Source organism: Jatropha curcas, chromosome 4 (genome assembly GCF_041381405.1).
Source record: "Jatropha curcas cultivar XTBG-Jc1 chromosome 4, XTBG_Jcur_1.0, whole genome shotgun sequence".
In the NCBI taxonomy this organism is placed as follows: Eukaryota; Viridiplantae; Streptophyta; class Magnoliopsida; order Malpighiales; family Euphorbiaceae; genus Jatropha; species Jatropha curcas.
In genome coordinates, this window is record NC_143154.1 from 3127702 (window position 1) to 3154757 (window position 27056).

The 27056-nt window shown below is 32.8% G+C and overlaps 2 long non-coding RNA genes across 2 annotated transcripts; one reads left to right on the top strand and one right to left on the bottom strand.

The window, feature by feature from the left end:
- The first annotated feature begins 13452 nt into the window (after positions 1-13452).
- On the top strand, positions 13453-15828 carry LOC110008857 (uncharacterized). The gene is made up of 2 exons (XR_002283658.3): positions 13453-14226; positions 15575-15828. It is a non-coding gene; the product is annotated as an uncharacterized LOC110008857 (long non-coding RNA).
- A 4464-nt stretch (positions 15829-20292) lies between these two features.
- LOC149496679 (uncharacterized) lies at positions 20293-22727 on the bottom strand. Its single transcript, XR_016320557.1, has 4 exons — positions 22458-22727; positions 22106-22241; positions 21339-21420; positions 20293-20528 (listed from the first exon to the last, which is right to left on the bottom strand). It is a non-coding gene; the product is annotated as an uncharacterized LOC149496679 (long non-coding RNA).
- Positions 22728-27056: the final 4329 nt, after the last annotated feature.

Consider the following 27056-nt stretch of genomic DNA (forward strand, 5'->3'; position numbering starts at 1 on the left):
GCTCTGTTATAGGAATTGGTTTTTGATGCCTCCTTTCATTTAACTGATAGTGAACTTCATGATCATAATAATTAAGGAATTCAACAACTCCTATAGTCATACTTAGAAATCTTTGGAAATATCAAGTCTCTTCCTCCTCAAAGGGCTACTGATCATGAAATTACTCTAAAGCTTGGGCAAGAACCTCTGCATGTTATGCCCTACCACTATGGTCATGTACAAAAGAATGAAATCAAGAAATTTCTTGCTAAGATGTTGCCTGTTGGGATCATACAACCTAGCTAAAGTCGTTTCTGTAGCCCGATATTACTAGTCCGCAAGAAAGATGGAAGCTGGCATTTTTGTATCGACTATCGCCAGTTAAACAAAGTAACAATTTCCAATAAATATGCCATCTGGATGATTCAAGAGCTGCTAGATGAATTATAGTGAGTTTATTTTTTTAAGGCATTCTATTAGGTATTGCACTCTATCAGGCATTGCCAGTCATTCTAAGGCATATTGCACTCTATTAGGTCGACATGATGGATATGATTCAAAAGTTTATTGCGGCTTGCCTCACTTGTTAACAACATAAATATAAGACCCAATTTCTAGTTGGCTTACTACAACCCTCACCAATACTGGATATGATATAGGAAGAAATAAAGCTGGATTTCATTTCAGGCCTGCCTCTCTCAAATGGTGTTGATTGCATTTTGATAATGGTTGATAAACTATCAAAGAAACTCACTTCCTCTCCTTGCTCATCCCTTCACCACAGAGCCAGTAGCTGAGTTATTTACAGCTGAAAATTATCCGATTAGATGGATTTCCTAAGACTATGATCAATGACCGTGATCCACACTTTTTTAGCAATTTCTAGAAGGAACTCTTTAGGTTGCATGGTACATAGCTCAAGTTTAGTTCTTACCACCCTCAGACCGATGATCAAACTGAGGTTTTAAATAGAATCTAGAGTCCTAGTTCCGTTGTTTCTGCTCGAAGCAGCCTCAAACATGGTCTAAATGGCTAAGGTGGGCTAAATATTAATACAATGCTAGTTTTCAAGGAGCTGCTGGAAAGACTCTATTTGAAATTGTTTATAGGAGACTCTCTCTCCATCCATGCAATAATTTCTTCCTAGTGAAGCTCGTGTGGAGGAAGTCTCTTCTTCTCTCTAGGATCGTGATGAAATTCTTCATCAGCTGAAATTGAATCTTCTTCATGCTCAACAATTGATGATTAAATATGCAATCATCGTCATCATGATGTTCAATTCCACGTACGAAATCAAATAATCCTCAAGCTCAGACCTTATAAGCAGCAATTAGCAATCTGAAGGGTTAATGCTAGGCTAGCAACATGTTACTTCATGCCATTTGAGGTTATAGGTAAGGTCAGAGTTATTGCTTATAAGCTTCTACTACCTCCTTCCTCTTGCATACACCCAGTCTTTCATGTGTCTCAATTGAAGAAAGTAGTGGGTAGTCATAAACCAATTTCAGAACTTCCTCCACAATTGCTAGTTAGTGAGGAACCTTTGGCTGAGCTAGAAAAAGTGATTCAAACTCATTCCATTTCTATAGACAATCAGATTATCAAACAAGTTTTGGTTTAGTGGTGGACAAATTAGCAGAAGAGTCTACTTGGATTGATGAGGCAGATATGCTAAGTCAGTTTCTAAGTTTCAGCCTTGAGGACAAAGTTGCTCTCCCAGCAAGTGGTATTAATAGGAATGGGCCCAATCCAAAGCCTTTCAAGATGTACACAAGGAAGGCAAAAAGTGGCATCAACATGAGGAACAACCTGGGGCATATATGCGGAGAATAAGCCCATGAAGAAGGGAAAGCTAGCCTAATTAGTTACACTGAAGAGAGAGAACAATGATATGAAGCATAAGCAGTACCCGAGGGGAATAATCTTTGGAGATTATTCCCATTGATAGATTTATTTCTATGGAGAAACTTTTGTTCCTTGGCTTGGTTGCCTTTGGAGCCTAGTTTCCTTTTATGTTTCCTTCTTTCTATTGAATTATAATTTACAGTTTCTAAATTTCAATATTGAATTCTCAGTTATTGAGATTTTAATCCATAATTATTTTATCCATCTTATTCCTTATTATTAATTTCGAGTTAATTTCACTGATAGGGCATCAACTTAGAGCCTCCGCTCTTAAGTGTACCTATAATTGAATTTATAACTTAAAAATACTTAAACCTCAATTATGTAACATGAAAAATACCTTCGGTTGTTTCAATTCATTTTTCAGCATCAGAAAGCCCTGCGGATAACACGTGACATATAAAAAAGTAACGTATTGTCCAAGTGGCATATTTTACTTTTTCATTTTAAAAATATTTTTAAGTAATAATGATCACAAGAGAGAGAGAGAGAGAAAGAGCAAAAGGCTCTGGAAACATTCTAACATCAATCGCAACCTAGATCTCCTCTCCCCCGCTCTCCGATCACCAATCGACCGTCATGAGGCAGCAATCAACTCCTATCACAATGGTGATCTCATTTCTGGCCTTCCTTTTATAAATCGAAGGTTATCCTGCGCGATTCGAAGCCTTCTCCTGTAATATTGATTTACAGGTGAACAACACCATTTCTCGACCACCTTGAGTCCTGCAGTAGGTATCACATGTTTCCTGTTATCTTAATCTTCCATTAGATTCCTTGTTGATTTTCAAGGCCAAATTTGAAAGACTATGTTTGGACAATTTGTTAGAAATCTGAAGCCATTGGAGATGATTGTTCTAATCTTGTCAAGTTGAAGGTGAAAAGATACAGATAGATAAGTCAAGCATTCAAAAAAACTAAGGAAGAAAAGAAATGGGGTTGTGGTTTCGGTTCTTACAGTAGGATCTATGATTTTTCATTTTTCATGTATTTATTTTTGTTTGGTGGCTTTTGTTCAAGTAGCGCAGGATTTTTGGTTGCTGCGCTTGGTGGTGGTTATGGTGGTTTTGCTAGAGCTGCATCTGGTGGATTGACTGTGCATATAATAGTTCTTTGACTGCATATTCCTCTTTGCTTGGTTTAACATTTGCCAAAGTCCTTGTTGGTTTTTTAGCAATTTTTCTCAGATGGATTTGGGATTTCAAATGCCAACAAGGAGCTAGAGCATTCGGTGGCAATGCTCCACCAACTGGAAAATATTTTTGAAAGATTTTCTTTTTTTTTTTTCAAATATTTTTTATTACTTAGAATTTTTTTAAAAAAAAATATAAATGACACGTGGATAATATTTTCGTTTTTTATATGCCTCATGTTATCCACATTGCACTCCGGCACCGAAAAACTAATTGAAACGCTAAAGGCATTTTTTGTGTTACACAATTAAAATTTGAGCATTTTTAAGTTACAAATTAAGTGCAGACACAATTAAATGCAGCCCTAAATTGAGGATGATCAATGAAATTAGCCCTATTAATTCCTTGTGCCCTAATTTGGTTATTATTTTATTCTTTCCTCTACCGGTTTTGATAAGAATGAGTTTTGCTTTAGTTTATTTTTGAAGAATCAACTGTGTTGTTGATGTTATAAATTAATCTCAAATAATTCCACAATAACCTAGATCGTGCAAACCACTAGATTCAACAAGATAGATTGAATAAGAAAAGGTTGCGTACCTGACATCGTTGTTTGTCGATCTTGATGTGTAGAATTAGGTTTGCAGCCTTCCAGAGAATTGAAGAATCGATTTTGCGGAAGCAGTACGAAAGGAACGTAAAACTGAATCGTATTCAACTCCTCTGGGGACCACGACCTTTATATACCTGTAGCGTTAGTACAATTCCTATTTCGGTCTTTTAACGAAATAGGAATTATATAATGGTCTCTACACTTAATATCTATAAATAGTTGATACCTCAATAGTCAATTATTCACAATCAAGACCACATTTGAAATTGACTTTACAATTGGACTGCTGTACATATTTAATTTTACATATTAAGCCCACAATAGAAAATTAAATCCAACAATCTCCCACTTGGGCAAACATATGTTAAATAAAATACATACACCAAAATGAGCTCAACAAACGCAGTCATACAAGGTATCCAAAAACAATCTCGTCCATTAGTTATATTGATAAAGAGCTGAAGAAACATTCGCCATAGATCTCATGACTAAGTTCATCATCAACTACATTACCAATATCCCTAAATGACATAGATTCATTATAGAAGTGTAGCATGAAAACTACATGCAATGTGATCATCATGTCTGTTTCCAACTGGTCACCAACAAAAGTGAGATCAAGCAAAACAATAATAATAATACAGAGTGTAACCATCAACCAAAATGAGTACTCAACAAAATTTCATAATAAAACATATCCAAAACAAAATAGAGCATTCAAAAACATAATGTATACATAACGAGCAAACTCCCATTAAAACTAGACAGTCTCAAACAAAACGATACCCATATGAGCGGTGTGCTCATGGAAAACTTTCGGTATCACTGCCTTTGTAAGCGGATCCGCAATCATAGAGTTTGTTCCAATATGCTCTAAGGATATCTGTCCACTCTGTACCCTCTCCTTCACAGCCAAGAACTTAATCTCAATGTGTTTTGATCGAGAAGAGCTCCCGTTGTTGTTGGAGAATAAAACGGCTGACCTACTGTCACAATACAACTTCAGTGGTCTTTCTATTCCACCTACTACACGCAGCCCAGTGACAAGGTTTCTCAGCCAAATAGCTTGATTGGATGCCTCATAAGATGCTACAAATTCAGCTTCCATGGTGGAGGTTGCTACTAGAGTTTGTTTCACACTCTTCCAAGAAATAGCACCACCAGCCAATAGAAAAACGTAGCCAGATGTGGATTTTCTACTGTCTTGGCATCCAGCGAAATCAGAATCAGTATACCCAATGATCTCAAGCTGATCTGATCTTCTATATGTGAGCATATGTCCCTTAGTCCTCTGAAGATATCTCATGACTCTTTTGGCTGCTTTCCAATGATCCATTCCTGGATTGCTGAGATATCTACCTAACATGCCAACTATAAAAGAAATGTCTGGACGAGTACAAACTTGAACATACATAAGACTTCCTACAGCTGACGCATAAGGAACCTTTTGCATTTCCTGAATTTCAAGTTCACTCTTTGGACATTGTTGATTACTAAATTTATCACCTTTTGCAATAGGGGTATCCAATGGTCTAGAATTTTGCATACTAAATCTCTTGAGCACTTTATCAATATAGCTCTTTTGTGATAATCCAAGAATACCTCGAGAACGGTCTCGATGTATCTGAATCCCTAAAACAAAAGAAGCTTCACCTAAATCTTTCATCTCAAAATGCTTTGAAAGAAAAACTTTGGTTTCATGCAGCAAGACTTTACAATTAGTAGCAAGAAGTATGTCATCCACATATAAGACCAAAAAGATAAACCTACTCCCACTGAACTTATGGTACACACAATTTTCAACAGCATTTGCCTCAAAGCCAAACGAGACAATTACTTGGTTGAACTTAAAGTACCATTGACGAGAAGCTTGCTTGAGTCCATAAATGGATTTCTTTAATTTGCATACCAGATGTTTTGGATCTCCAATTACAAAATTTTTTGGTTGCACCATATATATTGTTTCATCAATGTCGCCATTGAGAAACGCAGTCTTAACATCCATTTGATGAAGCTCAAGATCAAGATTTGCAACTAAGGCCATGATTGTCCTAAAAGAATCCTTCGAAGAAACTGGAGAGAAGGTTTCTTTATAGTCAATCCCTTCCTTTTAAGTAAAGCCTTTTGCTACAAGACGTGCTTTATATCTTTCCACATTACCTTGAGAATCCCTTTTGGTTTTAAATATCCATTTGCAACCAATGGGTTTCTTTCCTTCAGGTAATTGAACAAGATCCCAAACTTGATTGTCTTGCATAGACTTATACTCTTCATTCATTGCCTCAATCCACTTATGAGAGTCAGAACTCTGCATGGCATGATAGAAACTAACTGGATCATCATCTATCATGTCTACAGTATCCTCATGTTCCTGAAGAAACACTATATAATCATCCGGAATAGCACTTCTTCTCTCCCTAGTAGATCTCCTCAAAGGCATTTGAACAGGCTCTAATTCTTGAGGTTGTTGAATTTGTTCTTGAGGAAGAATAGCATTGTCTTGAATTGGATCTTGAATAGCGACAGGAGCAACTGGAGTCTGTACGCTATCAGAAACAACAAAAGGAATGAGAACCGAATCATCCTTACTTGATTCCTCTTCAAAGACAATGTTTCTTTCTTTATTTCTCCCTCCAAAATCAACATCCTCAAAAAATGTTGCAATTCTCGTTTCAAAAAAAGTTTTGGAAGTAGGATTATAAAACTTGTAACCCCTAGACCGCTCAGAATATCCAACAAAGTAGTTGTTGATAGTTTTGGAGTCCAGTTTTGTTTCATTCGGCTTGTAAGGCCTTGCTGCAACTGGACATCCCCAAACATGAAGATGCTTTAGACTAGGCTTACGTCCAGTCCAAAGTTCATAAGGTGTTTTAGCAACTGCTTTAGATGGAATCCTATTGAGAAGATAAGCTGTTGTCTTTAACGCTTCACCCCACAGAGACTCTGGTAAAGTAGAATGACTAATCATACTCCTTACCATATCCATAAGAGTCCTATTACGTCTCTCAGATACACCATTCATGCTGGGAGTACCAGGCATTGTATATTGAGGGACAATTCCACATTCCTGTAGGAAAAGCGCAAAAGGTCCTAGACGTTGTTCGCCTGAACTGTCATATTTACCATAATATTCACCACCACAGTCAGATCGAACAGATTTAATCTTCTTTCCTAGTTGATTTTCAACTTCGGCTTTATAAGATTTAAACACGTCCAAAGACTCAGATTTTTCATGAATGAGATATAAGTAACCATAACGAGAATAGTCATCAATGAATGATATAAAATATCTTTGGCCATTTCTAGCTGCAATATGGAATGGACCGCAAATATCTGTATGAATCAGTTCTAAAACATTGGATGACCGAATGGCACCTAGTCTCTTTTGTTTAGTCTGTTTTCCTTTAATACACTCAATACAAGAATCCAAACCTGTGTAATCAAGTGTATCTAAGATACCATCAGAAATAAGACGCTCAATTCTTGATTTGGCTACATGAGCCAAACGTCTATGCCAAAGTACAGCTGAGTTATCAATATTCAACTTTCTTTTGGTACCTCTTGTAGTAACATGCAGGGATTCATGATAACTAGTATCAATGTCTAACATATATAGATTATCACATTCATTCAAGCAACCAGTACCCAAAACTTTTGAATTCATAGATAAAGTGAATACACTGTCTCCAAAAGAACAATGAAAACCAGATTTGTCCAAAAGGGAGACAGAAATCAAATTCCTTCTAAAAGAGGGAATAACAAAAGTATCTATAAGATCCAAAAAATAGCCAGTACTTAAACATAATCTAAAATGTCTAATTGCCTCTACTTCAACCGGATCGCCATTTCCCACATAGACGTATCTTTCACTGTCAGTTGGCTTTCTGTAGTTGAGGCAGCCCTGCAATGAAACACTTATATGAGCGGTAGCACCAGAATCCACCCAATAAGTGTTTTTAGGAGCTGAAGTTAAATTAACTTCACAACAGACTAAAACAAGGTACTTACCCTTCTTTGCAAGCCAAATAGCAAATTTAGGACAGTCCTTTCTCAAGTGATCCATTTTTCCACAAAAGAAGCATTTTGGCACATAAGGCTTCTTTTGTACTGGATCTACAGCAGTAGCAGCAGCAGGTTTCTCAATAGCCTTTTCAACAGTCTTTGCAGAAGGCCTCTTTCTTTTCTTGTTCTTGCCCTTCCCAGCTGAAGAAACAAAATGAGCACTCTCTCTTTTGTTAGAATTCATCTTTTCCTCCTCATCAACACAATGAGAAATGAGCTCGTTAAGAGTCCATTTATTCGGCTGACAATTATAGGAAGTCCTAATTTGTCCATACTGAGAAGGAAGAGAATTCATAACCAAATGGACTAAAAGGTCATCTGGTAAAGCCATACCCAGCGCCTTCAGTCTCTTTGCAATCTGAGACATGCTAAGAATATGCTCCCGAACACCACCATTGCCAGCAGACTTCATGGAGGTTAATTTTTCTAAAAGTGTTCCCACTTCGGCTTTGTCATTCTTGACATAAGCCCTCTCCAGCTCGGCAAGATAGTTTTGAGCATTATCCTTTTCAGCTGAGACAGAGTCTCAAACATGTTCTGGGACTCCTTTCTGCATGATCATCAGACCTAAGCGATTAGAACGCTCCCACTTCTCATACTGAACCCTTTGAACATCAGTGCTCGTATCAGTAAGAGGAGCAGGTTCGTCCATCCTGAATGCAAGATCCAAATCCATACAGCCCAGAAGATCATAATGTCTGATTTTCAAGACTCAAAATTTGATCCCTCAAGTTTAGGGACACAATCAGGATTAAATGACATGTTAGCTGACATCAGAGAAAATAAACAAATAGATAAGTATAAGCTCACAATCCACAACTGAAACAGTTCACATAAGTAGAGATCAAAAATGGAAATAAGATACAGACACAACATTAATATTCTCATCTTTGGATGTAAAACATTAACTTGTAATTAGTATCTCAACGCAGCAATCAAATATTGATAACATAGTCCTGACGAATAATAAATATTCCTTTGGGCCGATATATCTTTGTCATGGAAAATAATCAAACAATTATCACATACTTATTGCCAAACATGTATTCAAAACTCAGCCAGATAGTAACCTTCCTTTGGGCCGATTAACTATCCGCAACGAATTCTAATACACCTGTCTAATATTCTAAAATAAATCAATTCAAGCAATAGAGGTCACTTTGGTGACTTATTGATCAAATCAATTTATTTTAACAAATATCAAACACAATAGGGACTTAATCACTCCAAAATTTAATCTCAAGTCAACAAATTAATTCATTTAATTGTAATTAAAACAAAACAATTGCAATTAAATGAATTGATTGTCTAAATATTTAATAATCTAAAATTTATTTAGTCCAAAAAATATTTATATATATATATATATATATATATATATATATATATATATATATATATATATATAATCTAGTCTTTAAGTCACTAAATTAGAGACTAAGTTATAAAATTGGACTAAATAAATTTGAATAAATAAAGTTCTGGGGTCTAATTTAATTAAATATATGTCCATGGGTCTATACGAAAAAAACAGAAAATTAGGGGGCCTAATCTGAAGTTACAGAAAATTAGGGGCCTAATCTGAAGTTACAGAAACTTAGGGGCCTAATCTGAAGTTACAGAAACTTAGGGCCTAATACGAAATTTTCCAGGGATCTAACCGTAATTTTTCATCCCTAACCTTAAAACCAAAAAGCAATCAGAGACGGAAACTCCTTTCCGCCGACTCTCTTCAAAGAAAACCAGGAACTGTTTTCTTTTTTTTTTTTTTTTTTTTTTTTTAAACAAGATCCGGCTAGCAAAAAAAAAAAAAAAAGCAAAATACCAAACGAACAATTAATCGTCAATGGCGTTAGTTCAAAACTTCTTACCTGTTCTTGGGGAATCCGAAGAACAGTGAGAACAATTTTTTTTTTTTTTAAACAAAACCCTCAATCCGTAAACAGTAGGGTAAACAAATAAAAAAAAATACGAAAATCAATCTAAAATCTAGCAATTATGCACAAGGCTCTGATACCACTTGTTATAAATTAATCTCAAATAATTCCACAATAACCTAGATCGTGCAAACCACTAGATTCAACAAGATAGATTGAATAAGAAAAGGTTGCGTACCTGACATCGTTGTTTGTCGATCTTGATGTGTAGAATTAGGTTTGCAGCCTTCCAGAGAATTGAAGAATCGATTTTGCGGAAGCAGTACGAAAGGAACGTAAAACTGAATCGTATTCAACTCCTCTGGGGACCACGACCTTTATATACATGTAGCGTTAGTACAATTCCTATTTCGGTCCTTTAACGAAATAGGAATTATATAATGGTCTCTACACTTAATATCTATAAATAGTTGATACCTCAATAGTCAATTATTCACAATCAAAACCACATTTGAAATTGACTTTACAATTGGACTGCTGTACATATTTAATTTTACATATTAAGCCCACAATAAAAAATTAAATCCAACAGTTGATGCATTGATTGTAATTATTAATGTATAATTTTCACCATGAATTATCATCATTTCTATTAGTGGCCTTTGAATTTTGCGAGAATTATATCATATCCTTAAACTTTCATTTTCTTCATTAACTATGCACCTGGAAGATTTAATTTTTTGGCCAGGTATGTGTCCAACTTGGCATGACAACCTCTAATTGTGAATATTAATAAAAAAAAACTATTTTCTTTACCCATTTCTTTCACCCAAATCATTCAAATAAAAAAATGATTTTGAAATCCCTCTATCTCTGAAATTATTTTGTTTCTCCTTTGTGAATCGCATTGAAACATTGAAAAGGGCAAAAAAACCCAAAAGAAATCATCTAACTGGGCTGTGTTTTCTGAGGAATTGAAGGTAAATAGAGTGTTTTTGAAATCAATTTTGAAGCTCCCTCTTGATGTCATGGATTATTTGCAGTAACCTCTTTGTTAAGTTGCTCTCCATAGTAGTTTCTGCATAAATTCTCTTCCATAGCTATAAATAAAAACTGTAAAACTAAATTATCGTCAAATTAAAAGTACCCAAATCATAAAAACCAGCAACGAGAACAACCTAATTAAATTTAAAACCCACCAAAAAAACCCAACACCACCACCGATCAAAAAGGTATCGAGAGAGGAGATCTATTTAAACCTGGATAAGGATTGTAAAGATAAAAAAAAGGGAGTAGGAATAGGAAGAGAATAATGCATTAATTGCATTATGAATTGTAAAGATAAAGAGAGATCAGAAAATACCTTTTAATTCAATTCTTTATCAATTGCATTTTTTTTTTTTTTTTTTTTTTTTTAGTCTTTGACGTTGTGTTTTGTGCTAAGAAAAACAAAGTGAACACATGAAGACAGTTGAAAGAAAGAAAGGAAAAGGAGGGGGTTTTAATATTAAAGGCCAAGGAAGATGAAAGTTGCTTTTCTCCTGACACGAGAGACATAAACCAAAAAAATTCCAGCTGCATAAACCAACAACAATAAACAGAGGCTCATGATGGCTGGGAGTCTGGTCTGGTGCCTACATGTGGACTAATAGACATCCAATGTGTTTAATAGTTAATGAAGGAAATGAAAGTCGAAAGTTCTGATAGAACCCCCCACAAAGTTCAAGGGCCATTAGACAAAAGAGCGATAGTTTAAAGGCAAAGTTATGCATTAGCCCGTTAATTTTTCGATCTCTTACAAATTTTGAATAATAAAAAAATTCAATAAAAATTAATCAAAGAAAGATTTGGCACAGACGAAAGATGGTGGGCTCCAAAAAATGGATAAGGGACAGTAATATAGTACTTTCATTAAAATTTAACATGGTTCCGGTTTAGAATCGAACGGTTCCAGTTCCTTACGGTTTCAAAACCGACAGTTCCGATCGGTTTTCCGATCGGTTTTTCGGCGAATCGCATACTTTTAAATTTTAAGTTTTGAAGACCGGTTTTCAGAATTTGAAAATTTGTGAAAATTATTTCTAAAAAAAAACACTTAAAAAATTAAAAAATGCTTCAATTAAATTTATTTCTTTTTGAAACGACTTGAACTTAATTTTTTTTAAAAAAAAGTACGAAATGCAATAATTCTTTTTTGAATTTTCCAATCATTATCAATCCAATAACATGTAATGCCCATATAAGAATGCATTTGCCAATGATCACTCCAAATATCACAACAAATTGAAACACGAATTTTCAGTTCAGAAAATAAAAGCTCTAACTCTTTTTTTCCTTTTTATATAAAGAAATAATAGTTCGTTTTACAGTATTTCTTGGCACTCTTTTAGCAGAAAAATTTAAAGCTTTTTAACAATATTGATTAAAACCTACTTTTTCACCAAAACTAAAAGATAAATATTCCATAGAAATCATTTTTGCTAATTCTTCTTTTTGTGTTTTTTTCAGAATATTGAAATAAAGAAAGGTTAGAAGATGTGTACCCAGAAATTTGTGTTTGAGACCGATCAACTCCTATTTTTGTTGGATGTTTTATCTCCAAATGCTTCCAAAATGATCCATAGCCATCTGATTGTTTAAATTTATAAGATTTTCCACAATAATTGCAAATTACATTGAACATTTTGTTACCTTTGAATTTTTTCGTGAAATGAATGGCGAATATATCGCAACTCTGTCTTACTCTTTGAAGAAGTTGTGTACCTTGCTCTTCCTCTTCCTCTCGTTGTAATTGCTCATTATTAAATTCAGATTCTTGAGTTGGAATTTCCATATTTTCATTTGGATATCCCTCAAAATTAAATCGGTTGGGAGTGAAATTGAAGATGTCGTTTGTAGGGATAGATGAATATTGTGTTTCTCCAATCTTTCCCTTGCCCTTAGCAGAATTTGAGTTTCCTCCACTTGTCATTATATAAAAATAATATATAATTTAGAAAATTGAATAAAAAAAATTAGAGAGAATAATTAGATATTGAAATTTGAATAAATTAATTCACAATAAATTGTGAATGAAAATTAGAGAAATTGTAGAGTAGAGAAAAATGATATAGAGTAGAGTGTAGAGAGAGTAGAGATTTTTGTGTGAGGAAATTGTAAATGGAATTGGAATTGAATGAGGTATTTATAATAAATCCAAAAAATCATTTTTTCACAAATACTCTTGAAACTAGCCGTTATGTAGCCGTTTATAGTTGTTGGGAGGGATAATTAAGAGATTTCACAACAAAATTTTTTTAAAAAAAGAGCTGCTGACAGTTTGTAACGGCTAGAACCACCGGTTTGAACCGGCAGTTCTAACCAACCGAAAAACCGGCGGTTCCATCTGATTCCGACCGATTTTTGGAACCACCAGTTTGCGGTTCCTAGAATATTGGAACCGAAATAGAACCTTATACCTCCGGTTTCAGTTTCAGTTAGAATCGATTCCGGTTCGGACCGATTCCGATTTCGGTTCGGACCAATATATATATATGATAGATTCACATTTAAAAGACTTTCCTTTTCATACATTCATATTAAAAAACCTTACTTGAGATATTAAATTGATAAAATATTAATTTTTATTCAAAATAATGAGTTATAAAATTATAACGAGTAAATTACTTAAAAAAAAATAGATACAATACTAATTTTAACTTTTACCGAATGGTTTAGCGGTTCGTATCTGAAATGACCTAAATTATTAATTTTAAAATTAAACAAATTTAATTAAATTATAAATTCCACGTAAATACCATCTCTTCGAATCGAAGTTATATCATATAATCATAATTGGTTTATGCGGACCGAGTTGAAACTCGACTTGGCCAATTCATTTGCTTTTAACCTAAACCAACTTCCTACAGAAGTTGTTGACTAAAATATCTATAATAATAATAATAATAATAATAAAACTACCCAAACCAACTTCATAATTGGTTTCCCTCTATCTTTTTACCTTTGCTTTTTTTTTTTTTTTTTTTTTTTTTCGCCCTTTTGTTTTTTCTCTTGATCTTTCTCCTCTCCTTCGTGCGACAGCCCCTTCCCAACTCCTTATTTTCGATTTCCATTTATGATACATCATCTACGGCGAAGGGAGACACTTCAAGGACCTACTCGACAAGTGAATCATGGTTTTAACCTCCATTGATGTCTTGGATGTGCGATTGTTGGGAACCGAAGGTTGGAACTTTGAGTTCCTCTTGTAGATTTTTTTTCGGCGATGCCTTGCCATTTTTAGCGATCTGGAGTGTTAGGGTGAGCACGAATTAATTCTTTGTGGTCTTCTTAATATTTCCCCTAAATCAATGTATGGGTTTGCTGGAAAATCGCATAACCACCATGAATGGTGGTGGCTTTGGCAGCTGCCGGTGCAAGTCAGATATACCTACTCACCTCCTCCTAAAAGTAATCTCATTTTTGGGCTCCTTGTGAAATTTGGAGCGAGTTGTTGTAAAGATTGCATGTTCCCGGTGAAGATTGATGTTTTGGCCACTGTGTATGGCGGCAAAGGAGGCGGCCGGCTGTGGAGCTCTGGCGATACTCGGGCGACTCGCTAGTGACAGAATGCTCTCCTCGATTAACTGACACGATGATATAATTGGTTTCCCAATCGGTGAGCTGCAAATCATGATTCTAGATTTAATTGAACTTTTCAGTTAACATTGTTAATTAATTTTTCGCTAGAACCTAAAGTACTAAATTATTTATTCTATTAAATTATGTTAATTGAGTTAGATGTAAATCTAAAGAAAATGAAACCTTAGTTGCTGTTGCTAACGTAGTGAAACTGGATAAATATGATTATTTAACTTAGTACTTGGATATTGTATTGATAATTGAATATAGTTAAATTGGTGTGAACTATGATTGGAGGAAGGGGACTTATTAATGATTGTGATTGTGCCCGATGGATGGGCTGTGACTACATTATATGTATATTGAAAATGTGATATTTGGCATGTGGTTAGTCCGAGTTTCAAAGGATATGCTGCTGAATTTTAGTATGATGATTGAAACCATTCACAATACGAATACAATAAAAGTGACTGATAAATAAATAAATAGTAATAAGATCGTAATGGGAATTTGGAGAAATGAGTCGAGATAAGAGCTTAGATAACTTAAGATAATGTGTTAAGGTAATTAATTTAAAATATCAACTGACATTCTTATAATTGATCTTATCATTCTAATGGCATTAAACATAAAATTATTTTAGTGTGAATAATGTGTTTATTGGTTACAAAGTGTTCTCTTATTTTATATGCTTACCTTGGATGCTTCATGTTTGAATTTGCACTTACTAAATGTGTAAATGTTTCGATACTTGAATCGTGGTCACTTGTGATTACTTGCAAACTTTTGATTTGTTTATTAATGTTTGATCATGTGATTAAAGTGCCTTGCTGTAAATATTTGTTTGACTCGTGGAAGTGTATATGGATGAATGTTGTGTGCTGCGGATATGGGAAGCGGAAAATGAGAATATGGGAAGGAAAACCTTGTGGTTAATGGTACTTTAGCCATATTGGGGATCGGCATCTCGGCTCATATTTGGGGGATGGACTCCTCGGTCCATATATGAGGGATGGACTCCTCGTGCCTCGGTAGAGGGATGGGCTCCTCTATCATGAAACTATGGGTAACATTTCTACAAATTGATAAAGATGTGATGTGTAATCTGTTTATTGTGAAATGTGGAACGATGTGATCCTGGCTTTGTGATTTTTGAATAATATTTATTTGAAGTGATATCTTGCATTACAGGCCACACGGGCACGATCGTTTCTACCTCGTGTATAAATTTCATGATGAGTTGGCGTATGACATTGTGTGATTGAAGTGTGTGACATTCTAGATATTAAGGCAAAGCATCTGCGTGACTGTGTGTGGTATTTAAAATACTTATTACTATTCACTTGAGCTGAGGCATTCACCCCTGCCTCATTTATTTGTCCCAGGTTATTAGCTTCTTCTTTCAACTACCATAGGCGCCTCTGGAGCAGCTAGATCTTTTCTTATAAAAAGGACCTTTCTTGCCTATATGTAGTTAAAGTTTTGCAATTACTGTAATCTTTTGGAATTGTAGATAAACTTAAAAATCTGAATAAAGGATATTAGGAATGTTGCTTGTCCTTGCTCATAATTGTAAATACTTGTATTCATGTAAATATGTATGTATAGAATCAATAAGACTCTTAGGTTTGCGGATTAAGTATTTGGCGCCAAATAATAATGGGCTTAGATTAGTTATGGTCATGAAAGGCTTGCTATGGGTTTTGGAGGCTTTATGCTTACCCAAGCCTTAGTGTCGTCCGGTCCAAGGAGATGGATCGTGACAATAGCAGTTGTTGGTAGCTGATGACTGATTGGTAGCGGTTGTTTTTAAAATATAAAATGATTATTAAGGGTATAATGGTTTTTATATATTATGATGTATAATATATATATATATATATATATATATATATATATATATATATGTATTATTTTTTATTTTAATGTATTATATTAATAAAATAATTTTTTACAATTTTAAAATAATATTTTAAAGAAATTATTTTTAAATAACTATAAATGAAATTATTATAAAAAAATATCAATTTGAAAAAAAAAAAATATTAGCAATTATTTTTATGAGGTTAATAAAGTCCAAAATGATATAATATGAATCAGCTATCAACTGATGTGAAAAAGCTCCAAAGTGTAGCTGATGGAAATCAGTAGGTGATTGAGACTTCTATAAGCTAACAACTATCAACTGTATGAAATAGTTGGGTTTAATTCCTGCAAGTCTTTTTAATAAAATCTAAGCAAAAATGGATTTTTTCTCATTTGTTGCAAAGACGGATTAATTAGAAAAAGAAGGAAACTAGGGAAATAAAAGAAAGAAAATAGAGCTTACTTAGCAAATCCCATAACAAATCCATACATATATATATTACATACAGAACCTGGAAATAAAAAAAATACCAAACATAATCTTTGATCGGCCTTCTCCCTTCCTATAAAGATGTAGAATTAAATTTCTCGAAATATCTTCCTTTTGACTGAGATCCTTTTAACCGAAGGCACGCCTCCCTTAGGACAGCGGCTGCTGCTCCAGCAGCAGCAGCCGCCGGTCCAGCGGCCGCAGCTGCTCCTCCGTCCACCGCAGCTGCTCCTCCATCTGCTGCAGCTGCTCCTCCAGCCGCCGCAGCCCCTCCTTCAGCCCCAGCTGCTCCTCCAGCCACAGCCTGTGCTCCTCTGGCCCCTGCAGCCGCCACTGCCGCTCCAGCTGCTTCAGCTGCTGCTGCTGCTGCAGCTGCTCCCGCTGCAGCCACCACTGATGCCGCTCCACCTGCTGCTGCAGCAGCTGCAGCCGCTGCTGCTGCTGCTCCAGCTGCTGCTGCTGCTCCAGCTGCAGCCGCTGCTGCAGCCGCTGCTGCTGCCGCTGCTGCTGCCGCTGCTGCAGCCCCAGCTCCAGCCGCTGCCGCGTCAGCAAAGCACAATCCACGTGAAGATCAAAATTACACACGTAACATTTGTAGCTAATAGAATTTCCGATTCTATCACAATTCGAGCATTTGAATTGGAAATTGACCCATGGTGGCATTATAATAAAATTAAGAGCGTGTACATGACCTTCATATTTAACAATAGTGGGTAAAAATGTACTTTCTATATGGGTTTGAAGTAGGCAATCAGAACAAAATTTTGAGAATTTTTAGCAAAGATTACATTTATATTGATTAGGAAAATCATAATCAAATGGAACTTTTTTATAAAAAGGAGGAAAATTATCTCTCAAACCAATTAATTTGTGATTTAATTCTGCACAATCTTTGTGGAGGATGAATTCATCACATTCAGCGCACTTATAGATTTTACCAGAAATGAGTTGTTGGCAACAGTTGCATTTGAGCTTCTCAAAACTAGAAATGGAATGATCTTCAATGAATGAAAATTCATGTGCATGTCTCTCCGTGAAAGTGGTCTCAATAAGATCAACATTACCTTTAGAAGCATTATCAATAGCTTGACGATGATGTGATTCTATAGCCTTAAATATTTCTGCGACAAAGTCCTCTACGACAAAAGTTTTTGTAATCTCGATACTAATTTTTGGTACTTGCATAGTATCATATTGACAACCGGCTTGAACATCGTCGTTTTGAGTTTTACACTCGATGATAATTAGAGAGACATCTTTAGAAGTTGCAAGTTGCACTAAATCATCGAATTGGATATTATTAGATAGTGGAGTATTGAGGATAACTCCGAGTTTTGAATCGAGTTGGGTTGAACATATTTGAGAGGCAATAGGTAAGATTCAATGGAGGAGCTTGGAATGAAATTTTGAAGGTAAGGAGTGATATCTTCTTCATCAATTAGAGGATATTGAAGAAATGCAGCTATTTTATGAGATATTTCGCTCTTTTTTATACTTGAAGGACCTGTCATTGCTATGATGATTGGGAATTTTGATTGTTCTTGATTATCCTTCTCATGTGATATTTCCATTTCTCTTTTTTGAATTTTCGAGCTTGACAATATGTTCTATTTTCTTGCTAAGATCTCATTCGAAATTTAACTATCATTATAGCCAATATAATATCTTTTAGCATCTTATGTTCCTTAGTAGTTAAGTTGGTTGTATTTTGATATTAAAATATTAATTATATCCACAAAGACGAATGCTTTTTTTTTCTGTTCCTCAATCTTGCTGGAGTTGATCATCAAGTTGACGTCTAGATTTTTTTATTGTTGTTATTGTTGTTCTGTTAATATGTTTCAAAGATGGCATAAATATTTATGCTAAAATTATTAGAAAGGGAAAAATCAAAGACTAAAATTAAGAGAAGGAATTTACCAACCCATTTCCTAAGCTAAGAAAAGAATCAATAAATATTTATGCTAAAACTTGTACTTCTTTCGTTCGTGACAAGAAAAGAATTTACTTTTTTCTTTTTTAATTCTCTCCTAAATAGAGTGTTTTAAATTATAATAATCAAAAACATAATCAAATAGTTAAAAATATATTCTAGTTTTTTTTATGACGTGCATTTAACTTTTCTATTGCATTTATTTGTTGCACATGTAATACTCGTAGTTTATACTTGCTTATTTTCATATACAATATTAACTATTTATTATTATTTCTCTCTTATATTGTTTATCTTTTTAATATTAGAACTTTATCTTTTTTATTGTGGATGCATAAATAGTTAAAAATAAGTTAAATATTTTAATCAAATTAAATCTACCTATGAGTTTAAGTAATGTATATTTAAAGTCATTGATTGTAATAATTTGTATACCTTTTAAGTTTAAAAATTATTTATAAAGTTTGTCAATTTTAAAAAAAATAATTCAAATATAATCAATTTAATAAATAAAAAATCTTAAATTTAGTGAACTTTTGCTTATATTAAATATAAAAAATAAATAAATTTATATATAAATTATATAGACTTCATTTAGACCAAATAAGATTCAAATAAAATCATTAATATTCCATAGAATTTATGAATAATTGCAAGAATATTAATTTTTTACATGTTTGACCAAATAAGAAAATCATTATATATGATATTGTAAAAAAATTTTGCTTCACAACCTTTAATCAAGTGGTTTTACTTAATAAAATGAGGAATAACTTTTGAAACTATATTTAGGGAGGTGAGCATATATGATCTCCTTAATTTAAAATCACACTAAACTAAATCAAAATTCAAGTGAATTTTTAAAATGAAAAAAAGCTTCAAATTAAATATAGTTCAAAATCTAATTAGTTCAATTAGTTTTACATGCACTTTTAGGTTGGTTATTTTAAGCTTTTTACTAAAAACAAAGAGCAAAATAGGTAAAATGTATTATACAATTCCTTTCTCTATTCTTGGGATAAATAGTTTAAATGTGTGTATATATTTCACATAAATATATTCAAGAGAAAATTAAAAGAAATATCAAATTTCACATAAACTATCAGATCAATTAAACATTTATTATTCTTATTATTATATAAATTTTTTTAACCTTTATTGCCATAATCCGATTATTTTTGAGAGATTATAAAACAAAAATATCACATTCTTTTCTACAATAAAAAAAATATTAGGTAACTATTTTTCACCTTGGATAGTCATCTATAAGAAAAAGAAAGTGAAGGAAAAAATTAATTAAATATCCTCAAATACACCACTTTATTATGAAATTATTATTTTTCCATAGAAAGAACTAAAAAAAAAAAATTAAATATTAGAATATTTATATGTAATATAATTTCAGAAATTTATATTTAAAAATTTATTCTATTTGAAAATTTGTTTTTTAAAAATATATCCAATTAAAGTATACAAATACAAAGAAAAAACAATATTTTTAAAAAATATTTTTAAATTATTTGATCCATTTAATATTTATTATTCTTATTATTATATAAGATTTTTTTTCCCTTTATTGCCATAATCGTATTATTTCTAAAAGTATCACAAAAGAAAATATCACATATTCTTTCTGTAATAAAAAAAATATTAGGTAACTATTTTTTATCTTAGATAATCATCTATAAGAAAAAGAAAGTGAATGGAAAAATTATTAAATATTCTCATGTATTGTCACGACCCATTCCCGTGGGTCGGACAGGCACTAGGACCTGGGTGGGCTTAAGACCCCCGAAGTCCGTAGTAAGCTTAACTTCTTTAAATTCCCCATTTTATTCATAATTATGGATTTAGGCCCATTAACTTGTTATACATATGCATCCAAAATACAATTCATATATATTTAATCTGGACTTTCATTATTTATTTACAGCCCAGCTGGAATATAATTGCGGAACTCTACCTTTACATTCACATCATTATTTCTATCATTAACGGTCTTCTATAATAAGTATTTCAACTCCATAGGGCTTTCCTTTCTTTCTATTACCTGAAAAAAATAGTAGGCAGGAGTGAGCGCCAAACTCAATGAGTAGGGTTAGATAATCCTCTCACCTCACACAGTCACACAGATGCTAAAATATTTTAATCTGGTCATTCGTTTAATTATATGATCATGCAGTTTGTCACACAAATGGCAATACAACAGCAATCACAATTATTATCACCTTCATATAATCACATCACGTGGAAATTAGTCAGTGGAGTCACCGAACCCCCAATGAGCCGTCCTCCCACATGGCTCATCCTCTCACGTGTGCACCAGGGAGCCGATGCCCCATACTGGCCGACCGGTCTAATCCTCACTTGACCAGTCCTCTCATTGTTTTTCCATTCTCTCTTTTCTTTTTCATACCGACAGGAGGCAACCCGGTGGTCTCCATCCAATCTAGATCATCAAGCGCTCACAACAGGAGGCCACCCTGCGGGCTGCAATCAAATCTAGATTTTCAGGTGCGCAACAACAAGCGGTCATCCTGTGGTTAACGGTAACGGTAACGGTAGGTGCACACGGGGGCGCCGATCTCCCATTTACCCGGCTAACGGTAATCAGGATCCATATAACGGTAACGGTAATCATAATCAGGATCCATATAATGGTAACGGTCTCACAAACCCATGGTGACCCACTTCATCCCAATTCCACACAAACAAGGCACAACAATATCACAGCACAAGTAATCAAGCAATATTTAATATCAACAAATAGTGCATCACAATATGGCGATAATGCATGATAACATTTAGCCGTGAATGCATGAATGCAGGCGGATGAAGCGAATTATCTAACACTACTCACAGTTCTTTATTGTCCTTTAAAAGGACTGCCCTTTTAGCCACATGCTTTCAGCTTTTGTCCTCGCATTTTGTATTTTATAAACCTTTAAAATAAACAAGAAAATTCTAAATAAGAATTCTAATTTGGGAAATGCGGTTTACATTCATTTATTTGTTTTTATTACCCGTCGGTTCATTAACTTATCAAACTATAATGTATATCTATAGTGTATCTTTATTTGATTTATTTCTTCTAAATCATTCTTTAAATAAAACGTCTAGTTGTTCGATAAGTAATATTTTATGATAATCAAAATAATAATAATAATAATAATAATAATAATAATGATAATTTTAGTCGATATTTAGTTTATTAAACTATATATACATTTGTTACCTTGTTTATTTATTTATTTGTTTATATCTTTCAGATAAGTGTCGCTAGTAAATTAATGTTCCATAATAATGATGATATTAATAATATTAGCAATATTAAAATGAGAGTAGCATAATTAACTAGACTGGTTATTATACCACCGATGTACTACAATTATTAATTCCCTTTTATAATATAATTAATCATAATTAACAATATTTACGTATTAATTTGAATTTAAGCATTTCTATTTTCGATGAAAATCTTTATTATCCTTCAACTACCTAAAAGTCCGATTCTATAATCGATGTCCATAAATTTCCAATTTTTACTAATTCAATTACTCTTATATTCAATTAATTAATTACTTCAAGTTTTAAAATTTATACCGAAAACAAGCAACTAGGCCTTACAATGTACCGATCAAAAATCGGATTTGATTTTCGTGATTCGGGCGAAGAGGAGATCATTCTGCCTCTCGGGGGTCTTCGCCGGAGCCTCACCTGACCACCGCTGTCGCCGCCGTGCACGGTGGCCGGAAAATTTAACCTTCACCAAAATTGACAAACGATACATCATTTTATTCGTTTCGATGAGAGGATCACTAATATGTATTCAAATCAAGGTGGGTGTGAACTATTTGGCCGGAAATTGACCGAAAAGGTTCGGTGATACCCATTTTGGGTTTTCCGATTCCGGCTATTACAGTCGACGAGGAGGCTACCAAATGAAAGAGGAAGAAGAGATGAGTCGATCAACACCTACCTCGACGTCTCAAGTCATCGGAAACGATGGGAAATCGCCGGAGAAGTTGTTGCAACGGTGCTAAATGTTTCGGTCGAGATTTCTCTCAATCCGGGCTCAAATCGCGCAAACCAAAGTTTAAATCAAACTCCTTGCGACGAGTAGATATTTTTAGAGTATCTATTTGTCGGATTTGGCAGCCGGTGGTCGGAGAACGAGAAGAAAAGGGGAGGGGGGGGTTGTTGAGAGAGAAGAGCGAGAGCGAGACCACTGAGTCTCTCTTCTCGTTTCTCTTTTTTTTTTTTTTTTTTTTTTTTTTTTTTTTTTCTAGAATTTTCTAATTGGTGGATGGGGTTTGGGTTGATTCGAGTCTGGTTTGGTTTAAATCATGGTTTTAGCTTGGTTTTTCAATTGATTTATGGATTTTTCATCTGGTTTTTGAAAAATTAATTTGATTTTTGGGCCGGTTCAATTTATTTGATTATTTTGTTCAGTTCCGTAATATTTTCTCAATTTATTCATAAAATATTAATAACAAAGATATTTAATTTTAGGCTGATTAATTTATATAGTAGTTACATATATATAGACACATTTTTAATCGATTAACAATTAGTGTTCCATTTTATTTTCATCGAAATTTTAAGTATTACCCAAACGAAAATTCTAAATAATATATTTTTGGGCTTGGGCCCAATTCGTAAAACTTTGGGCTCAATTAAAATTACTCGATCTTAACCGCCCATATTATCATAAATCTGGATTTTTGATTTAATGAAATTCAAAAGTTTTGAAAATAAAAATTCGAGGTATTTCATGTACACCTTTTTATCGTGAAATTATGTTATTTTTTCCATAGAAAGAACTAAAAAGAAATTAAATATCCAATATTTATATGTAATATAATTTCAAAATTTTATATTTAAAAATTTATTCTATTTGAAAATTTATTTTTAAAAAATATATCCAACATTACAAACATAAAGAAAAAAATATTTATAAAAAAACATTTTTTCTATTTTTATCTCCCTCCTAAATAAAAAATTTAAATTATAATCAAAATAAAATTAAATAAATAATAAATTTAAAAAATAAAATATAAAAATTTTCAAATGTATCATTATCATATATATTTATTAAAAATTAATTTAAAAAAGATAAAACTTAAAAGATTTTGAATGCTTAATTATCTATATGTATTTAAAAAATAATTTTTATAAATTATATCCAATCAACTAATAAATTTTCACTTTTATATATAGTATAGACTATATAAATATATAAATAAGCGGCATGGAAAATCACTTGCCGTAATAGTGATTTATCCATTAAAAACTTTTACTTTTTGTTAATTACATTTTTATCGTACAATGTTTTCTTTTTATTGCTTCTATTATGTTTTAATAAAATTCTTACCACAATAGCTTTTTTTTCACTTAATTCCTTTTATTATTATTTAGTTATATTTTACCTAACATTATTTTCCTGCTTAACTTTTTTATTATTTTTAATTATATTCTTGCCAGAATTTAAATTTTAGTTATTCATTTAAAACTTGTTAAATTAAATTTTTAAATTTATATAAATAAAGCTTAAATGAGTTTTCCAATGATTTTTTGAATGCATAATTATAAATAATTTAAATAGTTAATTTTGTAATATATATAATTGATTTACTATTAATTTATATATAAAAAATTATCAATGGCTAAGTTTCTTCGTTAATTTGATTTATTTCAATACTTTTTATTTTTTTTAGACCCAATTAATCAATAAATATCATGTATGTTCTCTTATAATATGAAAATCATTATAGTTTGATAATTTTGGTAGTTTACGTACGTACAGATTACTATTAACCATTGTTCTTAAAATGGAACCGGACCAGCCTCCGACTGGTTTAGCCATAAATTGGACTATGGTCCGGTCTGGATTAGATAATCAAAATGAGGGAGAAAATCGCTGAGAACCCATGGAAATTGGATAAGAACCGGCGAACTGGTTTGAGTAATTACAACAATTCAAATCAAACCAACAAATAAAAAGAAAAAAGTAAAAACGAAAGTTGGAGCATGTGGACTGTTCCGGAAGCCAATGGTGGCCAAACCAGTTTCGCCTGAAGCGGATTGCCGAGTAGTTAAGCCTAACGTTGGTGATGAGGCTTACATCGCTATGGTCGGACTTCAACAATAGATTTAAAGTTTATTTCTCCATAGTATTTTGTTTCTATGAAATAAAAAGCTAAGACCTTCCTTTTGCCTTCCATCTCATGTTTCAATGCTTGAGAAACACTTTTTTAATAGGCACGTGGTTTCTACAGTTCCATTTATACTATCTTATTGTTTTAATATACTGTTTAGTTTACGTTTTAGTTGGCAATAATAATAGTGGTAAAGTAATAAATAAATAATATACTAATAATGGTAAAATAATAATAGTAATAATCGTAAAACAATAATAATAATATTATATTATTTTATTTTATTATTATATTTTTCAAAATACATAAAAAAATTTTTTATAATTAATTAAAAGTTTTTATTAAATTAGGTTATATATATATTAGGCTTATGTAAGATAAAGGATATAACATATATAATTCTTATCCGATTTATAAAATTATTTTAGATTTATAAATCCTATATTTTTAATTGTATTTAAAAATATTTAAATATTAAATATAAAAATTTAGTTGAAATGTATTGAACTCGGTCTCCCTTACTTTCACGGTTCAATGACCTGTCCGATTTTTAAAATATTATTATTAACAATTATCCATCAAAATATTAAATATTAAATGTTGATAATGATTTTTTTCAAGCAAATTAAAGATTAATAGTTTAAGCTTATATAAAACTCTACTAATACTATTTTCAGAATAATAATTTTTTATTGTTTTACTAGTTCAACCAATAAAATAATAATATTTTATATTTAAATCCAATAATAATATCTATATAAATTTATATTTTTGTGACTTATTTTTCTAAATTTACTCAAATTAAAATTTCAAAGATAAAATATTAATAAAAATTAATGTTAATTTTATTTATGTAAATTGCCCATTTTCATTTGAGAAATGTTATATATATATATATATGATAGATTCACATTTAAAAGACTTTCCTTTTCATGCATTCATATTAAAAAACCTTACATGAGATATTAAATTGATAAATATTAATTTTTACTCAAAATAATGAGTTATAAAATTATAATGAGTAAATTACTTAAAAATAATAGATACAATACTAATTTTGACTTTTACCAAATGGTTTAGCGGTTCGTATTTGAAATGACCTGAATTATTAATTTTAAAACTAAACAAATTTAATTAAATTCTAAATTCCACGTAAAATCGAAGTTATATCATATAGTCATAATTGGTTTATGCGAACCGAGTTGAAACTCGACTTGGCCCAAATCAATAATCCAGTTCTACACAGTAAGATTGTCACGACCCGTCTCCATGGGCCGGACCGGCACTAGGGCCCAGGTAAGCTTAAGGCCCCCGAGGCCCGTAGTAAGCCTAAATCACTAATATCTATGATTTCAATATAATATTTAAAACATTCAGCCTATATTTATAGAAAAATAAACCTCAAGATTCTATTAAATTTCGGCCCAAATTTATCAGTTACAACATTTCCACAGATCGGACCCAATTAACAATACATCACCCTTTTTTTTTTTATATGGACTCACATAATTATATCGTCCATGTTAACACACGACTAATTGTACACAATTTCTACAAATGCGGAGTTCACTAACAGATGTATACAGATAAGTCGTCAGACATTTATCTACTTAATAGATCAACATTAAAATTAAAGAATTTCTTTTTAACAGTGAAGGAGCAGAGTTATAGCTGGGATTTAGAAAATGCTACTTCTTGGAAGATTTAAACAAGAGATGTGAGTTTATTAATGAATAATAATTATTGCACAACACACGCATTCACACAAATGTATAAATATATCAATCTAGTCATTCGACTAGTTATATGCTCACACAGCTAGTCACACAAATGGCATATCACCAGCACTCACAATTATTAACATCTTCATATAATCACATCACGTGGAAATTAGTCAGTGGCACCACCTGAAACCCCAACGAGCCGTCCTCACACATGGCTCGCCCTCTCATACATGTGCACCAGGGAGCCGATCCCCCATACGGCCAACTGGTCTAATCCTCACTGACCAGTCCTCTCATTGTTTTTCCATTCTCTCTCTTCTTTTCCATACCAACAGGAGGCAACCCGGTGGTCTCCATCCAATCTAGATCATCAAGTGCTCACAACAGGAGGCCACCCTGCGGGCTACAATCAAATCTAGATTATCAGGTGCGCAACAACAAGAGGCCATCCTGTGGTTCTATATAACCCATATCATCAGGTGCACACAGGGGCGCCGATCTCCCATTTTCCCGGCCGACGGTCAAATATCATATCATAATCAGGATCCATATCACAGACCGTCCTCACAAACCCATGGTGGTCCACTTCATCCCAATTCCACACAAACAAGGCATAGTATATTCATAGCACAAGTAATCAAACATTTCAATTAGATGCAGACATATTGATCAATTGAACATCGTAATGCAATGCAC